Genomic DNA, 22,981 nt, shown 5'->3' with positions numbered 1-22,981 from the left:
CTGAATGGTATCACCGTTCTCGTAATGCAGCAATCCCAAACCCATGATGATCTTTATGTATGGTCCACACTAAGCATAAATGCTAACAATAGAGTCCTCTGGCATTCTTCATGGATTGATTATTCCTATTCAGCAATATCAAGAAATTGCACAGTACAGTGGCTTTGAACCACGTCCTCGGACCCAGGGCATCTGTAGCTGGCAAAGTGATGAGTAAGAAGAGCAAGTTAATACATGTTATTTGGCGTAAGAAGTTTCTGAAGGTTCAGTATTTTCAACTGCTCACACAAATTAAAGGAGGTAGGAAAACAACATGGTAAGAGGGCATCACCGAGGAAGAAACAACACAAGGAACAGCCTGAAATCTTCTGAGAGCATCCATGCTGCCTTGAGGAAACTGTGCAAAAAGCAGCTGACATAATAAAAGTCAACAGTGACCTTTGCTGAGCTTTCATTAAGGACAAAGAAATCATCAGTATCAATAAAACGTTGTTTTGAAGCTGGGCTGCAAAGCAGCCTGTGTCACCACGGGCTCTCAGTATATATACAGCAAGGAGGACAGAGTAACAGGGTTCATCTGTTAAATATAAACAAGCATAAAACCAAAACAAATTGGCACAATTCAGTCAATATAAAAGAAGTGAAATGAACCTCCCTTTCCCTAAATTCCACATAAAAGCACATTTATTCCAAAGAGAGCACAAAGCACAAACATAACCAACAAGTTCTTCTTTGCCATCACCAAAAAAATCGTATTTTCATCTCTCTTTCTGGCAACTACCACTTTTATCCTGAATATTTAATGAGGCAAGACTCTTTCCAGCCTATTAACAGTAATGGTCCCAGCACTGGTTACAGACTCCTCCACCCCTTAAAACCTTTCTCTTCCAACCTCCCATGTTCCCTGATAGTTTCAGTAAAAGTCCCTTTTATCTAGCCCATTTATGTTACACAGCTGTTGAACACACCAGTGCTAGGAAATCTAAATAAAACTAGCATGGTTGAGGCTTCTTTTCCCTCTCCTAAAAGCAAAAAGCTCAATGTGCAAAGGTAGCCCCAAATCACTGTAAATGTGCAAGCAGTTGAACACTGTAAGCAACTGATTTATGCTGCAGCAACAAAAGATCAGGTTACCACTAAAAGGTCAGTCCTAAACAGGGAGCTAAAAGGTACTGAGGGGAGGAAGACCCTCCTCAACAATACTGCTGGAGCTCTTGAGCTCTGCACAAAGTATCTGAACATCTGCTAAGACAAAGAGCAAGCCTCCCCAATCTGATCAGGCAAAAAAAATGCCACGTTAGGTTTTAGTCACCTCCCCATAAAGTGTTTGCTCTTGCAAAGTAGAGACAACAGGAAAAATTATCTATAACTTGCCCTAAAGCAAGGGAGCAAGGGCACTTTAGGGGGAAGCAAAGGTCCAAACCCTAACCCCCACTTCCCCATCTTCCTGGGAAGAAAATAACTGAATCTTGCACTTCCATAGATTGGATGCATGGTATAAGAAGAGGTTAGGGAGATGGGATGCTACAATGCTGGCACTCCCTTCCTCTCCAAATCATGTCAGAGATTAGACCTTCTTATGGAAACTTCTTAGTGGAGTCAAACACCATTCTGCAGCTGTCCAAATTGCACTTTTTGGCACATTAGACACATAAGAGAAGACGAGGGTAAATGTTCAGAAGTGGTTATGTGATTAGCAGCCTTGGTTATCTGTAGGGCTTTGAAACTCTTCAGATTGAATTTGGGTTACTAACACCTCAGCTCACAGATAAACTGCATTACTCTAACTGCAGGTAGACAGAAGCAAGGTAAAGTTGCTTCACTGCACAGCACCTACTCTGCATGCCTGCACAGATGCACGCATACACAGAGAAGCTGCAGTTACATAAACATGCTTTATCCCCACTTTTGTATGTGTACGTGCAAATACACAAACATATACACACCAAAATAAATACACGAAATGTGCAACCTTCTGCTGACTTTTTACTTTTGATGTAGCCATTTTGGCCTCTGAAGATGCAAAAAACTCCACAACCTCCCACATCTCTGTACAACAAGGAGATATGCAGAAGTGCTCCTTCTCTGCTTCCAGTTTAGTCACCTCCACCCACTGCTGCTCACCACCACCTCAGTACTGCTGGGAAAATGCTTAGCTTGACCTTCCTGCCATCTACTGAAGTCCAAACAAATTACATTATCTGGGCCCCCCAAAAAAGGACAGTGACCCCAAGGCAGCTCACAGGGAGCTTGCACAGTCTGCCAAGCTTGTGAGAACTCAGCAGTTCTTGGCCTTGCAAAGATGACATCTGTACGTAGTTACTGTCAAAGAGGGGGAGAAGCCTATTTGCAACTCAGGCCTTACTACCACTGGCCACAATAACACCATCACACAGAGCTTCCTGGTGACCAACTGACAGTCTTTCCAAAAATCCCTCCGTGATGGGCTCTCTAAAGGTCTCTTATCCTAACATCAGGTCTTGTTACGAGGAACATGTCTGAAAGCACGGCCTCGTTTAGCAACATAATATGGATCCCAGGACCATCTTCAACCAGTAATATTCATAGCAAAGACCTGCTTCTCCATAGTGGTACATGTGCATGGTCATCGCCACTAAACACAGAGGCTGGGGAGCATGGTTTGCTGTTCCAAGCTCCCAGGAATCACTGACGTGTCCTACCCTTTGTTTCTGCCCATGTAGTTAATTCACCACTACTGGTAAAGAGAAAGTGAAACTCTCAAGTGCTCGTATTTCCCAGCTGATAAAATGACAACAAGGAGACATTCAATTAAGTCAAGAAGCAACTAGTTTTGAAAGGATGAAAGGAAAGCAATTTAAAATGCATTGGCCTGGATTTACTTGCTCAAGCTTCTTGCTAGACATGACATAAGGCAAAAGCTTAGGAAAATTAGAAAATGTTTTAAAACCAGCTTGATGTAATTAGACCAAATCAGCCTCATTACATAAGGATTTATTTTTAAACAATGGAAAACACCTGTCATAAGGCAAGACAAACCTCCAATAACAGACTGCAACCACACATCTCTACAGGCAGGGGTTTGCTCTAAGTTTTTCCTTTGTAACTGCTCACTTCTGGATTCCTGTATTCTCCACCAGAAAAACAGTAATATATTAAACACTCCAAAACCAGGATATAGGGACTACAAGTTTGATATGACACTGCAAGTATCAGCATAGTCTAGCTCATCAAGAGGTAGGTGACAGTAATTATGGAGAGGAAAACAAAACATCTCTCAGTACTTGCTCTCCTACAACACTCAGTTTATGCTACTTTATCCCATAGTAAATTTACAGAGACAAGATTGGGTTTATGCGTTGTCACAAGAGAGCCAAACTACCAGCATTAACGAGTAACTTTAGTATCAAAGATACCTTACTGTTCTCTATATTGCACAAAGTCCCCAAAAAGTGGTTAAAACAGATACCAAGAAAACTGGAAGTTGGTAAAATCTCAAGTCCTGTTCAGAAATGTCTGTAAACCAAATGAATTATTCCAGTGAAACAGAATATATATTTCAAACAGCACCCTCAAGGGGTTTCTTGCATTTCATAGCACCTTTTAAGGAGCATTAAGACGACCATCCTATAAGCAACCTAACATGTGAGACGCAGCTAAGCCAAATCTTACTGATCTCAAAGGGAAGGGTCTCAGTACAAAGAGGACTGAAGGGCTGAGCTCCAAGACAGCTAACACAGGATATGAGAAAACCTGTAAAAGAGGGTGGAGGGAAGAACTGATTGACCTAAAGAGGTTTTGCTCTTTTGATTAATGCATGCACCCAAGAGAATGAAGTGGTGGCAGTGGGAGGAAGGAGATCAGGGGAAAAGAACTATAATTGCTTTGGCTAGGTGCCAGGCTTCACAAATTACCTGCTGCCAGTCTGTGCCCAATACTGATACAAAACTGTCATCTCTTCTCGAAAAACTGCTTTGCCCACAAATTAGCAACACAGTCGATTATTTTAAAATCACCTGCAGGTAAAAGTGAAGTTTACCAGTTTTTGCTAAAACTGCTGGCACAGACTGGTATATAAATGCACACAGAATATACATATTAAAGGGGAAAACTGAAAATAAAAGGGCAGCAGAGATCAGGTTCAAGTCAAAGATGCTACAGGACCAACCTCAGTAAAAATTCCCATTCTTTGCAACTTCTGCAACACAGATTTTTAGTATTCTATGGATTTCCTTTTGCTATTAATCTATTTGTAAATGTTTCCAACTGGACTGTCAAGCATAACGAACAAAATGTTTAAATAAGTTCAAAAAGACTCCCTGGTGTAGCCACAGAAATACTGTGTGATTTGTATTTCCCTGCCCAAGTATTTGAGCAGCTTCAGAAATCTGAATTTAACTGACATACATCAAACGGAAAGGGGCACAAACCAATCCACACAGAACTTGCTGAAGCCTCCCCCTTCCCAAGCACACACAGACACAGACTTCATGGCTCAGCTTGGTTCTTTACTCCTGCTGATGATGTGCATGTTCAAGACTGCATTCGGCAACTCAGGCAGGTTGAGAAACAGAAAGGGTCTTACCTTTGCAGTGTCTTTAAAGAATCTGTATTAAAATAAAGTAGATTAACCAATGTTTCTGCTGTCAGCCTCCCATTTGCTGTCAACCATTAGCAATATGAACAGTCAAAGGCCTCTGGAGCAGGCTGGTATTAGTCAGCTAGACTTGAATTTCCAGTTCTTTTATACTGCTGTCTATTTTCCTTCATTAAGTTAGCCTGTCCTACCCTTGTATCAGATTACATGGAGCCAACATTTACAGCACCTTGCAAAACACTCCAACATATCACATACCTAAGTCTGCCTATACCTGTTGCCCTCAATATTTAACCCTTACTACCAACAGGGAAAACTTTTATTCTAGAATATAACAACTAAAAAACATCAGCTGTGACAGTGATGATTCAGAGGACTACACCAGGTATCGTGTGTTACAGATGCCTAGCTTTCCTATACGTATATCACACACCTTGGATTTAAACAGTGTCTATTCTTGCACCTCACCCAGCATTGTCCAAGCAGCCTCTTTCCTGGGCCAAGTGATCCACTTTGCTAAAGCTGAGAACACAAGGTAATACTCACACCATGACACTCATACAGGTGAGCTAACTCAGGAGAGCACGGATGAAACACACCAGAAGAATTTTATCTGCACACTGCTTTAACCTAAATCTTTACTCAAGTAACTTTTTAACCCTTCAGACAAGAATCACAGACCAAATCAAAACAAAGCAAAAAATAAATGGCTACGAGGACTTTATTGCGAAACAGTACAGCCTGTATCAAAAAGCACTGCAACTAACACTTATCTATAAGCTGCTTTCTTAACACAGCATTAAACAAGTATTTTTGGTCTTTGAGAGATTCTAGCTCTGGATTTAGAAGAGCACTTACATCCATACTTTAGTTAGCATTTTGGTTAAAATGATGTGTAGGTAAAATGCAGACAAAACCGTAAGATTTTTCAGTCTTTCTTATTTATGAAGTTTATCAGTTAAAGCACATTTTTGCAAACTTTGCCTGAAGCTTTTTAATCTTTGTTACAAAGATCCTCATTTAACTTTACCCACAAATATCACAGAAAGTTTAGTGTTGGAAAGGACCTGAAGATCATCCAGTTCCAACCCACCTACCACAGGCAAGGACACCTCACACTAGACCATCGCCCAAGACACCATGCAGCCTGGCCTTGAACACTGTCAGGGATGGGGCGGCCACAGCTTCTCTGGGTAATCTGTGCCAGCACCTCACTGCCCTCACAGTGCAGAATTTTTTCCTAATGTCTAACCTAAATCTACCCTCTGTCAGTTTAAAGCCATACCCCTGCACTATCAGTACTTTTCCTTATAAAAGTCCTTTTCCAGATTTCTTGTAGTGTCCCTTTAGATACTGGAAGGCTGCTATGAGGTCTCCCTGGAGCATTCTCTTCTCCAGGCTGAACAACCCCAACTCTCTCAGCCTCTCTCCATAGCAGGAGTGCTCCACCCCTCGGAGCATCTTTGTGGTCCTCCTCTGGACTTACACCAACAGGTTCATGTCCCTCTTGTGCTGGGGACTCCAGAGCTGAATGCAGTACTTCAGGTGGGGTCTCACAAGAGCAGAGTAGAGGGGCTCCTTCGACCTGCTGGTCACACTCCTTTTGATGCAGCCCAGGATATGGTTGGTTTTCTGGGCTGCAAGCACATACTGTCAACTCATGTTGAGCTTCTTATCAACCAACACCCCCAAGTCCTTCTCTGCAGAGCCACTCTCAATCCATTCTCTGCCCAGCCTATAGCTGTCATTCAGAAATTAAGTCCTCAGTTACATATTTCCAGTGGTTATACCACAGGAATTCCTAAGTGAGGTTTTCCCACTAGGCATGAAGTGACCCGTGTTCTCCAGTCTGTAACCAGACACAGCACAGCACCCATACAGTGCCCAAACACACACCTTTCTTATACATCCCCAAGGATTCATTTTATCATCCAGTCAACTATGACCATCAAGATTACTTCTTGTAAGTTCTTTATGAAATAGTTTGATGAGAGAACTAAAAGAAGTAGTACTATGATTTTTTTTCTTGTTTTTAAGGGCTTGGAGAGTCCAATACTATTACTAACACAGCCAGGGAGTTAATTTATGAGATTGGAACATGAGAGACACAACTCCTTCAGCAAATCTCTCAGAAAAATTAAAACAAATCCCCTAATTGGTCAAAACCCCAAAGCTGATGTTTGCACTAAGCTTTCATACAGATTCCAAAAGGCCCCCAAAAGCAACAAAAAAGCTCAACCCAAGAGTGAATGACACCACCTCCTGGTATTTCACAAGCAGAAAGACTTAATTCAAAAAAGCCTGTAGAAACAGGAATTAAAGGTAATACAAGAAATAGCAAACCATACCTACAGTAGGCAGATAGATAAGGAAGAGTTGTAGACAGGGAAGTCAGAGGTATCAGTCGTATTTCATCAACACCCTCCCATGAACTAACCTCCAGGACTGACAAGTCTGGGCTTTTTTTTGTTCCTACTGTCTTTTCCAATGTAATAGGTTTTTTTTTAGCATGAGTGCATTCAAATTCATTTTTAGCTTAATCAGGTTCCTTGCCTTAGTTCAGTCAGAGTTCACGTAAGAAGTCATGTAGGCCATGACAGACTTGTTCCCTGAAGTGGGACACCAAAACAAACTCCAACCTCCAAGCTAGTTTGTTACTCCTGAGGGGAACTCTTCCCCTGATTGCTAGTGTATAGTGTTTTCACAGATTACTGTAGCTGCAACTCATTTGTTGCTTCAGGCCTAACAAAAAAAATCTAAATTTATTTAAAATTATAGCATAAGGGAGCTGAGTTTTTAAACTCACAGGCAGAAGGGCTAGGGCTTGTTTGGGGTAGGAGGCTGTAACTGCACATTTTCTCTCAGCACAAGTCACAGCTCTGAGCTGGTACGTGCTTTCTGCATGGGTAATTCATACCAGTGCTCCTGGTCACAGCTCAGCACAGTGAAAAGCAAGAAGCAACAGAATACTCCAGATACGCTCAAGTAAACACAATTAGTAAGCTCTCCTGCACAGAAGCGAGCAAAGTCACCCACCAACCAGTTTGCTCTGAACTGAAGGAATACTCTCAAAACATTAGTTTAAAACTGAATTTGAGCTTGGAAACAGCTTTAAGAGAGCACCAATACACACACAGGTGAGGAGGGAGGGACATGGCCCTGGTTAGAAAAAGTGAGTATTACATAGCCAGAGGGACTCAAAAAACAAAACGAAGCAAAAGAAAAGCACCACCACTGAACCTCAGGCTCTCACTGTAACTTGTTTGGTACACAAACCACCTTGTTACTAGACAGCCAACTACTTATGGGTGTGGAGTGTGCAGCACAAAGAGCTCTATGTGCAGGTTATCCCGATAATCTCCTCTAACGCAGACACACTGAATATACCTCCACTGTACCCAGAAAAAGAGACAGAATTGTCTCATCTCTAACCCTTCCTAAGGCAACTTCTTTGTGCCTGCAGAGACCTGGCCTTGAACACTTCCAGGGATGGGGCAGCCACAGTTTCTCTGGGTAACCTGTGCCAGTGCCTCACCATTCTGTGAAAAATTTCTTCCCTATGCCAAATCTAAATCTCCCATCTGTCAGTTTAAAACTGTTGCACTTGTCCTGTCACTACAGGCCCTGGTAAAAAGCCTTGGTGAGTCTTCTAAGACAACCATAGAATCATGGAATAATTTGGACTGGAAGGGACCTTTAAAGATCATATACTTCCAACCCCCTTGCAATGAGAGGGACACCTTCCACTTGCTCACAGTCTCATCCATTTGCTCACAGGATCAAATTGCTCACAGTCCTATCCAACCTGGCCTTGAATGCTTCCTGGGATGGGGCTTCTACCACCTCTCTGGGCAAACAGTCCCAGTGTTTCACCACTCTCATTGTAAAAAAATTCTCAATCTCCCTTCTTTTAGCTTAAAACCGTTACCTCTTGTCCTGTCACCACAGGACCTGCTAAAAACTTTGTCCCTATCTTTCTCATAAGCCCACTTTAAGTATTGCAAGGCTGCAATAACGTCTCCCTGGAGCCTCCTCTTCTCCAGGCTGAACAACCCCAACTCTCTCAGACTCTCACCACAGCAGAGGTGCTCCATCTCTCTGAGCATCTCATGGCCCTCTCTGGTCCAACTTCAACAGGTCCACGTTCTTCTTGTGTTGGAAGCCCCAGAGCTTAACACAGCACTGAAAGAGGGGTCTCACGAGAGCAGAGTAGAGGAGGAGAAGAATCTTGACCTGCTGGTCACACTTCTGCTGATGCAGCCCAAGACCCGATTGGCTTTCTGGGCTGCAAGCACACAATGCTGGCTAATGTCCAGCTTTTCATGCATCAGTAGCCCCAAGTCCAAGCCCATGGAATATGGTGGTGCCTTTGAAGCCTGCATAGCTGTCCTGAGCTGACAGGCTGCCTTTTTTAAAACAATGTCCTTCACCTGCTTGTTCAGTATTATCACCCCCTAGAAGCTGCTGCTGGGTTCAATCAATGAGGTGATGAAGGCTGCCCAAACTGGAGAAGGAGCACTAACCGTATGAAGAGTAGAGGCATTACTGCAGTACTGAACATCCATCCATCCAACCAGCCAGAGATTAGTGTCTCTAAAATCATGCCTTTAAAAACTCTGCAAGGCGAGAGACCACTTACACAGTTATAGCAGAAAAGAACATTCACTGAAGCCATAATTAAAGGTTTCTAAGCTGCCACTTTTAATGCGCTCTAAAATGCAATGTGTTCACTCAGATTATTCTGAAAATGTGTTCTTCATGATGCTCTGTGTAATTACAATAATAAATATATTAACTTGCAGCTATGTAGGATAACACAGAAACTAATATTCCCATGCCATCTGTACATTTTTCTTCTAATAGATCAGCATAGCTTAAATTTTATATTCTGAAGTATTTGCACAGGGTGGGATTGAGAAGGGAGACTATGCATCTGGGGAATTTCAATCTAGTGATCTTGGCTTTTAAGAGAACATAAATTATCTCCTGACTTGTTGCTAGATTAACAATTCCCACCATGGGGTTTCAAACAGTGATGAAACATGATTTAAAGACCAATAAGATTACTATAAAAAAGCAAAATTATTTAAGAGTGGTGTGGAGAAGGCGCAGGGTCTGCAACGGCCCCTCCAGGGAAGGCAGAGTCTGGACTGGCCAGAAGCTCTCATTTCATAATGTCTGGGGAAGTGATGGTGCTGAAGCCTAAGTCACTCTCACATGAACGCACACCTGCTCCTGGGGGACACAGGCATTCACTCACTGCTGAAGAACCAGGCACAGACTTTATGAGTGTTAGGTGAAAAGACCCACAGAATCAGGGTATTCTGGAAAGTTCCAGAGCCCCCACACAGCAAGTGTAGAGAAATGCAAGCCTCGCCTCTTCCTCTTTTCATCATTCAAGTTCCTATGTCTTTGGCAGAACTAAGTCAGACATCCAAGATGCCTGCTGCGCATGTCCCTGTGCCATCCCACCACAGCTCCACCACAGGGCTCCGTGGGTTAGCCTGACTCCCCAGCTGTGGGGAAGCAAGGCAGGAGGGTGGGGGGAACCAAACAGCCCAGGCAGAACAGCCCCAGTCACCTTGGGCTGAGCTGTGTGCCCAGCTTGCTCTCATCCTGCAACAGAAGGCAGCACAACCCTGCCATAGCCACTGGCTCATGAACCTGGAGACCTCTCTCTACCTCCCCTCAGCTCCATAGAACAAATAATACAGATTATTACGGTACCCAGGCTCATAAAGATGCTGATATGCAGCTGGCTGGCTCAGGGGATGACCACTCTTGCTATGCCAGCCTCAAGGGCAAAGGCACCACAATATTCCATGTCCTTATTTATGCAGGCAAATGCACACATGCAAACACGTGCCCACGCACACATATGTACTTGCCTTCTCCCTTGGGTGCTGTTTGAACAGGGCCATTGCACAAGTCCACCTGTCCCTCCCAGAACAGAAGCCCTGCCAGTGTCACACACAGTAGAAGGGTTGAGCAGACATGCACCCACACAGCTTCTACCATCAGGAAACAAAAGAAGAACAAAAAAAATTACAACAACAAAGGTGAAGAGGAGGTTAAAGTGGCAGATTAACTAGTACCCTAAACAACGTAACGCAGGAAGCAGTTGTTTTACACAGTTTCTATACCATCCCTTCATTTATCCCCCAGCCTCCTTTCTTTTTCTCCTTTTCTGTCACCTAACATCCAATCTACTTCTGTGAAGCCTCACTGGCTTGCTGTGATCAGAGATACAATAAATCAGTATCAGAACTGGGGGGGGGGGGTAGGAACATGCCTTTTTTCAAGATACCATGGACTTCAAGCAGTTTCACAGAGGTTTTACTACCTGTTCACCCCCCAGAGGGTTGTGTCCCATATCCCTCTCCCAAGCAAGACAGGACTACCAAAAATGGTGCTCAAAACCAAAAGGAAAAAAGGTGAGCAGAAGCCTCCCATCATTGTTAAAGGTTTCCAGTGCAGCTACATTAGAAATGTGAGAGCTGGTGCCCTTCAGAGAGGCAAAATGCAGAGTTCTGCCCTTGTGGTGCTGGCTCCTGCAGCAACGTGTGGGGACCAGGAGCTGCTCCCTCAGGGTCAAGCCACTGCAGAGAGCTTCGAGCAGTGTCTGCCTCTGTGAGAGCAGAGCCATATCCTCTCCCCCACCTCTCATGCAGGATGCAATACAATGGCTTAATGAATAAACAGTTTAATGGAAAAAAACAGTGTTCTGTGAGTTAAGCTGTCACATGAGGAAGAAAAGAGCATCAAATTGAGCAAAAAGGCTGAAATGAATCCGCACAGTTCTAATTATAATTGTGATGTGCAGAGTACTCAGTTCTCTAAAATCTGATGCTGGGGAAGACATTAGAGTTTGAGCTTCAATAAATTAACTATGTTGTAATAATGTGCATATCTTCAGAGATCATAAAGCCTACTTAAGAACCATTAAATCTTTAGAATACAAGATTTTATGTGCTTTTTCTGTGCACTTGTAATATAAGTTGCTTATTAAATATTAGTTGTTTATTAATATCTTAAGATATTAATATATCTTAATATAACATTAAGATACATTAAGTTATATAAGCCAGAGCTGTCTGAGAAACACGCAGATCCACAAGTGGACTAAAATGAAGAAAATTAATAGCAATAATAAAACAAGATCACAGCATCTTACAATAAAAACTCACTGGGTCAAGTAATGTGGCAATTTCCTGCCCAGAAATATATTCATGAAACTGCATGACTTCACACCCAACCTGTTAATTTCTCATATGCGCGTAAGAACTCCTACATTGGTAGCTGTGGAAAAAGAAACACTGGACCTCAGCTCTCTCTCTCGCTGTGTTAAAGTTCTATGGTTACTCTTTCACAGTTCATGATTCAGGAGTTCAAGTACTGCTTTCTGCTGAACTAATTAAATTCCGGTCTCTACTCCCAGGTGTCTAAACAAGGGCTTAGAATGGATAACTATGTCAAAAACACACAGGCACAAGTAGGCTCTTGAGAATACAGTTTGTTACACAATGGCTGCCCAGGGCAGGCAGCAGAGTTGTCATCTCTGGGTGCATCTGCTCCCCTGCTCGTGGTTTAACTGACAGGAAGCACAGCAGAAGATACCAGGACCCAGCGAGGAGTGTTTCCTGCCTGCACAGCCACATCCCCCCTGATGTGCTTGTCACTGAGCATCCTCCTGCGCAGGCCATGGCCTGCCGTGAGGGGGAGAAACTCTGTGACGCCTTTGAAAAAACACAGAAAGAAATTAAGTAAATTAAGCCCAGGCACAGAAAGGCAGCAGCAGAATGGATAAAATGTAATCAGGTCAAGAATACAGAGACATGGCCCCAGAAGGCCACCAAAGCAGGGTATAAAACATTGGTGGTATGTTCTCATCATGCGTGGCTCAGGACAACACACAAGCCAGCTCCAGCCTTCCTTAAACAGGCTTGTACTCCACCAAAAAAAATCAAGTTACTCAACAGATGAAGAAGCAAACAAGCAGAATCTTCAGATATGAACAAGACAAGGGAGAATAGTTTTAAAATGAAAGAGGGTAGATTTAGATTAGACATGAGGAAGAAGTTCTTCGCTGTGAGGGTGGTGAGACACTGGCACAGGTTGCCCAGAGAAGCTGTGGCTGCCCCATCCCTGACAGTGTTCAAGGCCAGGCTGGACAGGGCTTGGAGCAACCTGGTCTACTGGAAGGTGTCCATGCTCATGGCAGGGTGTTTGGAACTGAATAATCTTTAAGGGCCCTTTCGAAATCTATGATTCTATGAACCACGACCAGTGGCAGAAACCACAGTGCCAAATATGCCAACTACTCATTTACATAATGGGACCACCCTGCTCTGGAAAAAGTGAGAGGTTAGATGATGTAAGGGGCTTTTCTAACACTAATACCTAGAGTAACACCCGTTAGTCTACCACAAAATTGAAATGCTGAAGCCACATTTTGTACTAACAAAATAAGCACAAGAGTTAATACAACTTAAGCAAGCAAAGAACCAACTGCTAGACAAAGCAAAATTTCAGTGAAAAGCAGAAACTCCAGCACATCTGTAATTTCTACCTATATGTGAACCAATGTGCTTTACTTAGCCCCTCTCCAACTAGTCTTCTGATCAATCTTCGATTACCCTATAGTGTCACCTGTCAGAAAACTTTCTCCTTAGCCAATGTAAAAACTATTACTTCCAGGTAGGATGAGAAATTAAGATGACCTCATATCCTTCCTCCACCAACAGCTAACTGGTGGTATAAAGCTGAGGAAAACCAATTTTGAGCTGTTTCTGCAGGGTTACAACTAAAGCAACAGAAGACATATTACTGGTGTAATTAAGCTGGAAAATACAATAACGGGTAGATCTCTAGCAGACTTAATACTACCATTTACTGCTACAGTCTAGGAGCACTTTCTGCATAAGATTAAAAGCAGTAAAAAAGTCTTAATTGGACTTCATGGAGATTCTGGCACATTTTATCCTTTATGGAACCGGGGCTCTCTACCTAACATGTGCTCCATCCTACGGTGCTCTCCATCCCCATCCCAGAAGAGCTGGGAATAAAAATGCCTTTCCATGGTGATTGGTACTGATGGTAGAGCAGCAACCTCCAAACCTGCAACTTCCTGAAAATGACCAGGCTCAAAATTCTCCAAGTTTCTAACAAGAAACTTAGTCTGTAACTATAGTCCTCCAACAGAGCACACTTTATCCTCAGCTTTCTCATGCTCCCATCTGAGCACTGTGACCATCTGGTTATGCCAGACAACCACAGCTGTCCAGTGCTTCACAAGACGAGACTACATCCCTCTATGTCACCAGGCACTTCACCCTTTCATGCCATGCAAGGCAGAATGAAATCTCTGAACGAGGATGCACCAGACATTAAGAGAAAGCTGGTGGAAGAACTTGTAGCAGAAGCCCCCTTCTGCAGCATTTCTGACCTCCACTGCAGACGCAAATCCTACCCTTGAAAAATACTCCAGTAATCCCAAACAGCCAACAAATTAAAAAAAGATACAAATTAATGGTTGCTCAAAAGCCTTTCTGAACAAAAAAGCCTTGAAGCATGAGATGAACCTTACTAAATTTTGCAGGATTGGCAAAAGGGCTTAGAAAAGAGCTGAAAAAAAAACCCAACCCAAACCCCACCAACCATTTATTTTCCATCTCAGACTCCAACAATACTACATAGCCAACAGCATTCTGTAGATTTGCTTCTTAGTTTGTAAGTCACGCTGGTCATATCTTGCAACATGTACTGGCAGGATTCAATGTTTTCCTAAGAAAACTGGGGTGGCAGATGCTGACACTGATCCAGAAATAGTTTACTCTCAAGCTGGATATTCTTTTTAACCCTGAAAGTTCATCTGTGTCCTGCTAATGAACTGCAGATTGTATTACAGCAAGCGTTTCAAGATTCTCATATGCATTTATTTTCATGGTGTGTTACTAGTGTGCTAATGCTAAGCATAACATCAAAAAAGCTGTATTTACAAACATAAACATCTTTATTATCTTGATTATATACTATTAAATTAGCCAGAAATTTAATGTAACAGCAGCATAGGACTGGAATAAGGGTGGGGGTATTCCTTTACAACTGATTTTGTTTAAGATCATCTCAGTTTTCAGGCTCTGTGTATTAAAAAAAAAAAAAAAAAGAAAGGTAAATGTTGTGGTATTTGTATTTATAACAGCAAAACAAAAATCAGGATGCCTCAGCTCTTACAAATTTGAAAGTCTCTTCCTTGAAGCTGCTGCTGTGTGGCATTAGTAAGTACCATGCTCCAAACATCATTTCTGTTTCTGACAGTGCTATAGCGAACAGGGAGGAGTGCTCCCCCCAGAATTGCTTTTCCGGCACAACAACTACAGTCAACTTGCCTCATGTCCCTGTAACTAGCAACCTAACTGTTCCGCTACGGGTGTGTTTAGGTGGGGCAGGAGGGATCACACTGAAGCTCCATATAGAGAGAGAGAAGCAAAAGTGAAATCAACCTGATGGACACCCACTGACGAAGCTCCCTGGACAGCATGAAAGAAACTGCCTGCAGAGATTTCTATCTGTTTTAACCAGAGGAGAACGTGATTTTTTAAACCCACAGTGTCCTTTTAATAAACACCCCAAAGAAGACATTTTCCAGATAACCAAGGAATTTTTTACAGTGTTGACTTACTAAGTGGAGCACAATAACCAGCTATTCTGTTTGCACTTCAAGGCAGTACAGTGCAATGAGTTAATAATTTATCACAGCATTGCTCTTGGCAACTGACCATACTCAACTTTGAAAACTCTTCCTCATTCTTACATTTTTAGACTCAGCAAGAATATGGCATACTCAGAGCTTCAGCTCTATCTGAACATTTTCTAGCTGAGGTAAGAGGTTTAATCTTCCCAAACACCTCCTTTCCTCCTGTATCGTCTCAGGCTCAGAGCAAAGGTCATCGTTTCATTTCAATAACCTGATTTAGCAGGCAGGAATAACCAGAATATTTTTAAACAAAGCAAGAAGTTAACATTCCGTCAAACAGACGTGGTGGTCAGGTTTTCACTCCTGTGTTTCATTCCCCTTCTCCCAGAAGCAAAAAGTTTCTCCCTCCACCAAAAGCTTTTATTTGTACTTATTCCCCAAATAACAAGCAAATACCTTTTTCTCCCATTTTATATTATTAATACTTATGCCTCTACATAATTTTAGGCAAATCCAAATTTACTAGTTAATACGCCCTTCCTCTCAATCAGAAGTATCTAGCTGTGGTGCTCAGACGGCCTGTTTGGAAAACAAGACTTTGAGAGAGCTAACTCTTAATTATTACTTCATTGAAGCTTTGGCCATGGAAACTGGTCCTCCTTTCCAAGGACAATTGTGTCACTTTGTCCTCCCCTTATTTCTCAACCCCAGCTTTCAAAAACTCCACAGCTCCCATCACTCTGAAATCAATGCCTAACCTGGTTCAGACAACCAGCCCTGTGACTTCCCCTGGCATGGACACCTGAGTTGCCAGGTTGGCTCATCTTGGCTGAATCAGATAAGGGGTTGCTCACATAAACAGTTCAGTCTGTGGATGGGAGGGAATGGCAGTAAGGCACTAGAAAAAAACTGTTAGTGAGGAAAAATGAGGGTGGAGTCGCACGAGCAACACTGAGATAGCTGGATGAGTGCTCCTGCCATGGAAACATCCAGGAATGGTCATGCTCACCTCTAACTTTCACTAAGGGTACATTTTAAATTAAATTGCAGAGAAGCTGTGGGTGCACCATCCCTGGCAGTGTTCAAGGCCAGGTTGAATGGGGCTTGAGTAACCTGGTCTATTGAAAGGTATCCCTGTCTGGGGCAGGTGGGTCTGAACTGGATGAGCTTTAAGGTCCCTTCTAACCCAAATCATTCTGTGACTCTGTGATTCTATAACATGGCACAAATCTGAATGCTCATGAAAACATATGACTAGAGTTTAAATTGTAACTTTAGCTCAACTAGTGCAGCTTACTGTTGAGTCAAGTACCTAAGGGCAGGCCCAGGGCCTGGGCAGATGCTAAATGAACCGTTTAAGGATTTACAACCCATCACCTCCAGGACAGTTCTGAGAAAACTTGCTTGGTCCAAACCTCCCTTCTGTGCTTCAGGACATATCCAAGTAAACCACTGCCAGAGCATGGGTTTAATGGGAGGTGCTGCCAAGTGACTGGGGTGGTTACAGACCTAACCTTCACTTGGGAATGAAAATAAGCAGCTGGGGGGAGGCTGAAGCACCTTCAGGGTCCACGTAAGCTTGGTAAGCACACAGTGTGTGAGGATACTGGCAACAGCATCGAGGCAGCAGCATCGTTCTCCCATCCAGCCAAGCTTGTTCACAACAGATAGTGTGTAACATGTTCTCCTGAGGCAATCTCCGTCAGAAAGCAAGCTGCTTTCTCCACACAGTACTTCTTTGATCTAGAAATCCTCATGTAAGACAGCAAAAATGAACCCACAAAACCTCCCATCGATTTATTATTACTTTTTTCCCAGACATGCTGCATCTGTGCAGCACGTAAACTATTTGATGTGCAGCATAAACGATTTGATTGTGCAGTGATTGTTTTACCTATCTGTTTGCAACTAATAACTGCTACCATCTCTCCCCTCAAATGCACACATTTTAAATCACAGTCTATCAATAAAATGTCATCATAGCTCTTGCATTTACAAAGCCTGGAAGTACAAATTAACAAAATGCTTCCTAAATTCACCTGAAGGCAGGGCACCCGTCAGAGAAGCTTCAAACACCATGAACACCAGAACCCAGACACAAAATGCACCTTTTCTGACTACACGGCTTCAAAAGTGTTGAACCTTTTCTGTAAATATCTCTGTCATTTTTAAACAAAGCATGTGCAAGACTGAGCTCTTATCGATGGCAAAAGTTTTCTGACATTTCTTAGTGTTGAGAATTATTTCTAGTCCATTACCACTGAAAAAACAGTCAGTACAACTCATTTGAAGGACTCTATTAAAAGACAATCAGGTTTTTTGTAGAAACAACTGGTAGAATGTTGTCTTACATCAAGCATATGTTAATCAGACATATGTCCTTTAGAAGTGTACATATATTCTACTAGTGCACAAATATTCTACTAGCAGAAGCTTTCTTCCTGGTTTTCTTCTCAGCAAATGCTTCCACAGCCCACTTTCAAATGGTCTAAATTAATGGCTTTCTATATTATGACCCCATCAAAGTAAAATTGTATTCACTTAGTTGCTTCAAAAGCAACTTATTTCATTGTTGCTTTTAGTTGGTGTTTAAAGAAACACGCTTCTTTTGGAACAGAAAAGGGCCAGTACAACACCCAAAGCCATACCTAGCAGTCAAACTTGAGATTGTTTCTCAACACATAAAGTTTTATTTTCATTCATATGCCTAAACCGCTTTAGTAAAGAAAAAAAGCCCCAAACAGGCACTTCCTCTCTACAGTTCCTTCTTTTCTCTTTTTGAAATAAACAGAACTTGGTTGGGTTTTTTGAAAACACAAAACACAACAGGATGGCAGCCTTGCAGCAGCTCCCCACCAAGGGCTCCTGGAGCCTCTCTCACTGGGCTCACAGAGCTCTTGAGGAGCTGTTTCAGAGGCCCTGGGACACAGGGTAGTAAATTCTTGCCATTAGTGCACGTTTGCCACCCTTTGCACTCCATAGCATGCAAGCTTCATAACTATTTTCTTCACTGTGACAAAGCTTGAACAGCTACAGAGAGTAAATAGTTTACAGAGGCTCTGCAAAGGGAGGGAAAATAACAGCACAAGCCAGCAAACATACCAAAGAATGGCAGTGGATAACCACCACCTCCAAGGACAATGTTAGGCTAAACTGTGCCTTCAGCAGACACTGTGCAAGCCCTGGTGCCTTCAAGATACAGTTTTCATGAAAGCTCTTTCTAGAGAGGGTCATCTGGTCGGAAGGACAGCCTCCACTAAAAACAAACCATGCTATCACATCCTTGGGAAACCATTCTTGTTAGCTCCAAAATTATCTAATGCAGCACAAGCAGCACGCACAAAAAGGAGAAAACTAGCAGTGTTCTTGTCAACTTGCTTTTAACTTGAAATTGAGGCTGGTTGGAAGGGCATGTTAAACATTAATTTTCTGTCAGCAGTCAGCCCTGGGTATTACAAGCCGTAGTTTCACAATCGCATTTTGCTGCTTTTTTCCCTAGCTGCAATATAAAACTGAACAAACACTGAGACAGCCAGGAACTGAAGAACAGCAGAAGTGACTTGACACAAAGCTCATAAAAGCAAGGTAGATTTCTCCTAATCTGTCAGCTTTATTAAACCTGTTAGAAGATCCCATGAAAAACACAAGTGACTCTAGAGGAACACACAGCATGACAAACAGCATATCAGCCCCAATATACATTGACATATTTTATCTCCCAATGGCAGACAATAATTTGAATCAACCAAGCCCCACCCTTTTCTTTCAGTTCTGACACTCAGTCTCGTGTGGGATGACATTTATATCAAGCCCACTGAAGCAGTCAAACCACTACAACACAAGAAGGCGAGTGAAGCAAATGCAGAAGATGCTCTCAAGTGAAGCAATGAGACCATTAGTGCACCACCGGTAACACTTCAACAAGTACAAAACAACCCCCTCAACACGAAAGATATATTCCATATATTCACACAGAAATGTTGGCGATGAGTTAAATACAGGGTGTTCTAGAAATAGACTAAAATGCCTAATTATAGAAGCAAACACTGACATTAAATCCATCTAGAAAACAACCCTTTCCCACAGTTCCCAACCTATATAGTTACTATTTGAATTCGTAGCAGACTATCTTAACTGTAATATTTTTCCCCCGGTACAGAACAAAGTGATTTTCACATGCAAGTTTAAGAAACTGGAGGCTATAATTTTCACATTCAAACCTGAACCTAGTACAAAGTCACATGTGACCCAAGATGAGGGATCTCTTTAAAGACAAATAAAAGACCTGAGCTTTAGCCAACCGATTCATCACTAAAGATAGCTGGTAGGTAGTTAAGGCCTAAAGCACATCAAGGTAGGAATGCATAAACTTCAGTCCCTATCTAATGGGATCCTTTTAGCACAAAGGCTGACACAGTGGGAATCTTTGCTGCAGGACAGGCCCATACTGAAGAATAAATTGTTTTTACCTCTACACAGATTAGAGTGAGAATATCTAGAGCCTTTCCAGTAGCTGCTGCGGACTTTTGATAAGCAAAAGACTCCAAAATTTCACCATGCATAGTCTCCAGCAACTACTTTATCTGTGAAGGAACATTTAAGTAAGATTTAATGAAACAACACTTAAGTCAGATTTAAGGAAGCAAATAATCTCTAAAGCACATCAGCGGCATTAAAACAGTAAGCATGACAAATCACTGGCCTATGGTAGCAAAGTTTCAGCTTTTACAGAGCAGATCGTAACCAAGGCTGGAAATGTGAACTCCACCTCCTGCCACTCCTGTGCTGAATCACCCCTGGTGGGGGAAAGATCTTGCTGCTCCTCGCACACCCAACACAACTCCAGCGAGTTACCAAAACTGTCAGTGAAAACAACAAAATCTGCCAGAGAAAGCCGAGAAACTTCTGCTAACACTTGCAAGAAGTGAAAGTTGTTCTGGAGGTCAAAGCTGCCCTTCCAATACGCAGGGAAATCCGACGTTTTCCTTACAACATCCATTCTATCAGCTCACCTGACACAGCCCTACTGTATCCCTTCCCTTGAATACAGCTGTGCTGAAAAGGGTATGCACATACACCTCGTGGTGGTGTTCTTTTCATATGCAGGAGTATCTGAGGAGTAACACATGCTACTGAAGTATGACCTCCCAGCAATACTGAAACATCAGGCTATACCAGGCCAACAACATTCTTCAAATCTGGACATTTACTTCTTGGGTTGTTTTTTTTTCTTCTCATTTGAGTGCCAAGACCATGGACCTGGAAATTCTAATGTTCAACAAACTTAAAAAAAAAAAAAAAAAAAAGAGCATATTAGAAAACAAGCACTTCTTGTAAAAGCATGGGTCTGGAAATAATGTTCAAGCTAACTGGCATCTAATGATACCACTCCCATGGCTCATCTCTCAACAACCACAAACTCGATCCAAACTGAAAGATCCTTGCCGGGGGCGAGGGGGAGAAAATGTTTGGGGTTTTTTTGTTGTTTTTTTTTTTTTTGAGACAAACACAGGCTTTGCCTATAAAAATCAACAAAAACAAACGCCATTTCTCTGTCCCTTCTAATCCACTTCCCTGCCTTCTAGAGGATCTGTCCAAGCTGTCATCTGTCAGGCTTGGAGGACTTTCAAATCATTTTGTCCTAGCTCCACCGGTGCACCCAGATGCTTTTGTAGCCCTGGCGTAGACCTTGTGCAGCAGCACGAGAGCCTGAATATGGCAGCTTTGCCTTCAAAGAGGAACTGCTCCCCCGAGAAGCCCTGCTCAAGAGAAAGCAGCAGCAGCTACTTACCCTTTAGCACACAAAAAGTGTTCTACCCCAGATAAGCAGCTGCAGACTGGAAGCCGACTTAGGATAACTACAGCTTTTAAGGCTGGATGTCTTAACAGGGCCCAGCAGAAAGAAGGGGAGGAGAGGGAAGGGAAGGGAAGGGAGGCTCGCACTCTGTCAGTTGCAAACACAGCTGTTGCTACAGCCCTGTGATCTGAAAATAAAACTCATGATAAAAAAAAAAAGAAGATGCAAATATATTACAGGATTTTTCAATAAAAAAAGTCAATCATTAACTCAAACTGGGTTTTTTTTGCTTCTTTAATGGTGGGTGGGTTTTTTTCTGAGTGTTTCCTCTGTATTTTTATCATTTTGCCTGTGGATTTTTCAACATGGAACAATGCACCAAATAAATCTCTCAAAAATTGTGGCTTTTAGAAAGAAAAAAGACAAATCACAAAATCAAAATATGGTAAAAGCACACAACATACTGTACAATGCAGAAGGAAGATAAGGGTGAACACTGGAAGGGCTGAAGACAGGAGATGGCCTGACCCAAAACATGACCACTCACTTAATGGTTGCCTCCCGCTCTCCTTTCCCTGCCACCGATCACAGTTTTAAGCAAGACTCCATTGTACTTCTCAGATATAGGCTCCATACAGCAATAGAAACTGGAAACTATTGCCCTGTGTGCAACACTTCGAACTCCCTGACCTTTCATTTTCAGCAAGAAGATATTCAACTTTATTTCTCAACTGGAAGACTGAAATAAAGGGTCCAAAGTTACATACTCAGACAAAAGTTCTAATGATAGCAGCCTGCATTTCTGTTCAACTACAAACAAGGCAGAAACATTCATTCTTTTCCAAAATACTGTGCTAGAGTTCAGAAGTTCATAATTAGGAGAATCAAGGTGGCTTTTCATCCACTGGAAGTTTAAAAAGCAATCTGACACACCGCAATTACCTCCAGGATCATCTTCTCCCATTACACCTACCACTAAGCCCATTTTATAATTGGTCTGCCCCTCTGCCATGCACGCCATGCCCATGACCACTGTTTCACAATCATTTCAAGGAAACGGTGAGCACCTGCCCCATTTTTTTTTTTTTTTTTTGCGCCGTTTAACTCCCTCTATTTCAGAACGACACCGCTGAGAGAGCTTGGAACCGCAATAAGGCTGCAGGCGTAGATAGCGACCCAACTTCGAAACAACAAACCTGCCATTTTAACGTCGCTCCGGACCACACTGGGCGAACGCTGGTCCAAAGGTGCTCAGAGCGGCAGCGCTCATTATTAACACTTTGTCCAACTCGCATGCCTACATGCTAACAGGGTCCAGGTAAATGTAGTTTCAGAATAGACTCGGCCTAATGTATAGACTGGGTTGCCCAAGGGGTCCGCTCAGCAGCCTGCCTGACACCGCCACAGCTTCGAAGGCGACGCAACTGTAAAACACAGCGAACTCAGCTGTAACACATAGACGCTGTACACACAGCGCCCTTTGCCCGGGCCGACACACGGGCACTCAGGGCGCTCCCGCTCCACACATCGCTGTTAACTCGCGGCTCAGTTTGTATTAGTTTTTGCCCAGCGCGCCCTGGTGCTGCACTTTACCAGAAGTTCCCTTTCCCCCTCCAGCCCTCCCCAGACAGCCGAGGAGAGCCGCTCCAGGCGCGGGCAGCACGCAGAGGTGGCGGAGGCCAGCAGCCCGATGAAGCAGCATCCCCCACCCGCCCGCCCGTCGCCCTTCTGTCCCCGGGGAGCACGTACCACCTCACCGCGGGGCCTGCGCCGCCGCCCCGGCCTCCCCGCAGCTTCGTGCAGCTAAAATGGCTCCTGCCGAGGGGGGGAAGTGGTGCCCGGGCCCCGGCCGGTGAGTCACCGCGGGGCCGGGCAGCTCGGCGCGGCTCGGCACGACACGCCCCGGGCGGCG

The 22,981-nt window shown here is 43.2% G+C and overlaps 1 protein-coding gene across 2 annotated transcripts in view; it reads right to left on the bottom strand.

Moving 5' to 3' along the window:
- Positions 1 to 22,981, bottom strand: part of ELF1 (E74 like ETS transcription factor 1) — an 88,177-nt gene that overhangs the window by 42,650 nt on the left and 22,546 nt on the right. The window contains exon 1 of one of the 2 annotated variants that reach the window (XM_062636840.1): positions 22,819 to 22,949. The exons of the other annotated variant lie outside the window; for it this stretch is intronic. The gene's annotated coding sequence lies outside the window, so the exon portion shown is untranslated. Of the gene's footprint in view, positions 1 to 22,818; positions 22,950 to 22,981 lie in introns of those variants that run through there. 2 annotated transcript variants of the gene reach the window in all.

The sequence above is a fragment of the Pezoporus occidentalis genome, unplaced genomic scaffold (genome assembly GCF_034315485.1).
Source record: "Pezoporus occidentalis ecotype Australia unplaced genomic scaffold, CSIRO_AGI_Poc_V1 ctg5, whole genome shotgun sequence".
Classification (NCBI taxonomy): domain Eukaryota; kingdom Metazoa; phylum Chordata; class Aves; order Psittaciformes; family Psittacidae; genus Pezoporus; species Pezoporus occidentalis.
Note: the sequence above shows the minus strand (reverse complement) of the source record. Positions and strands in the feature narration are given on the sequence as shown.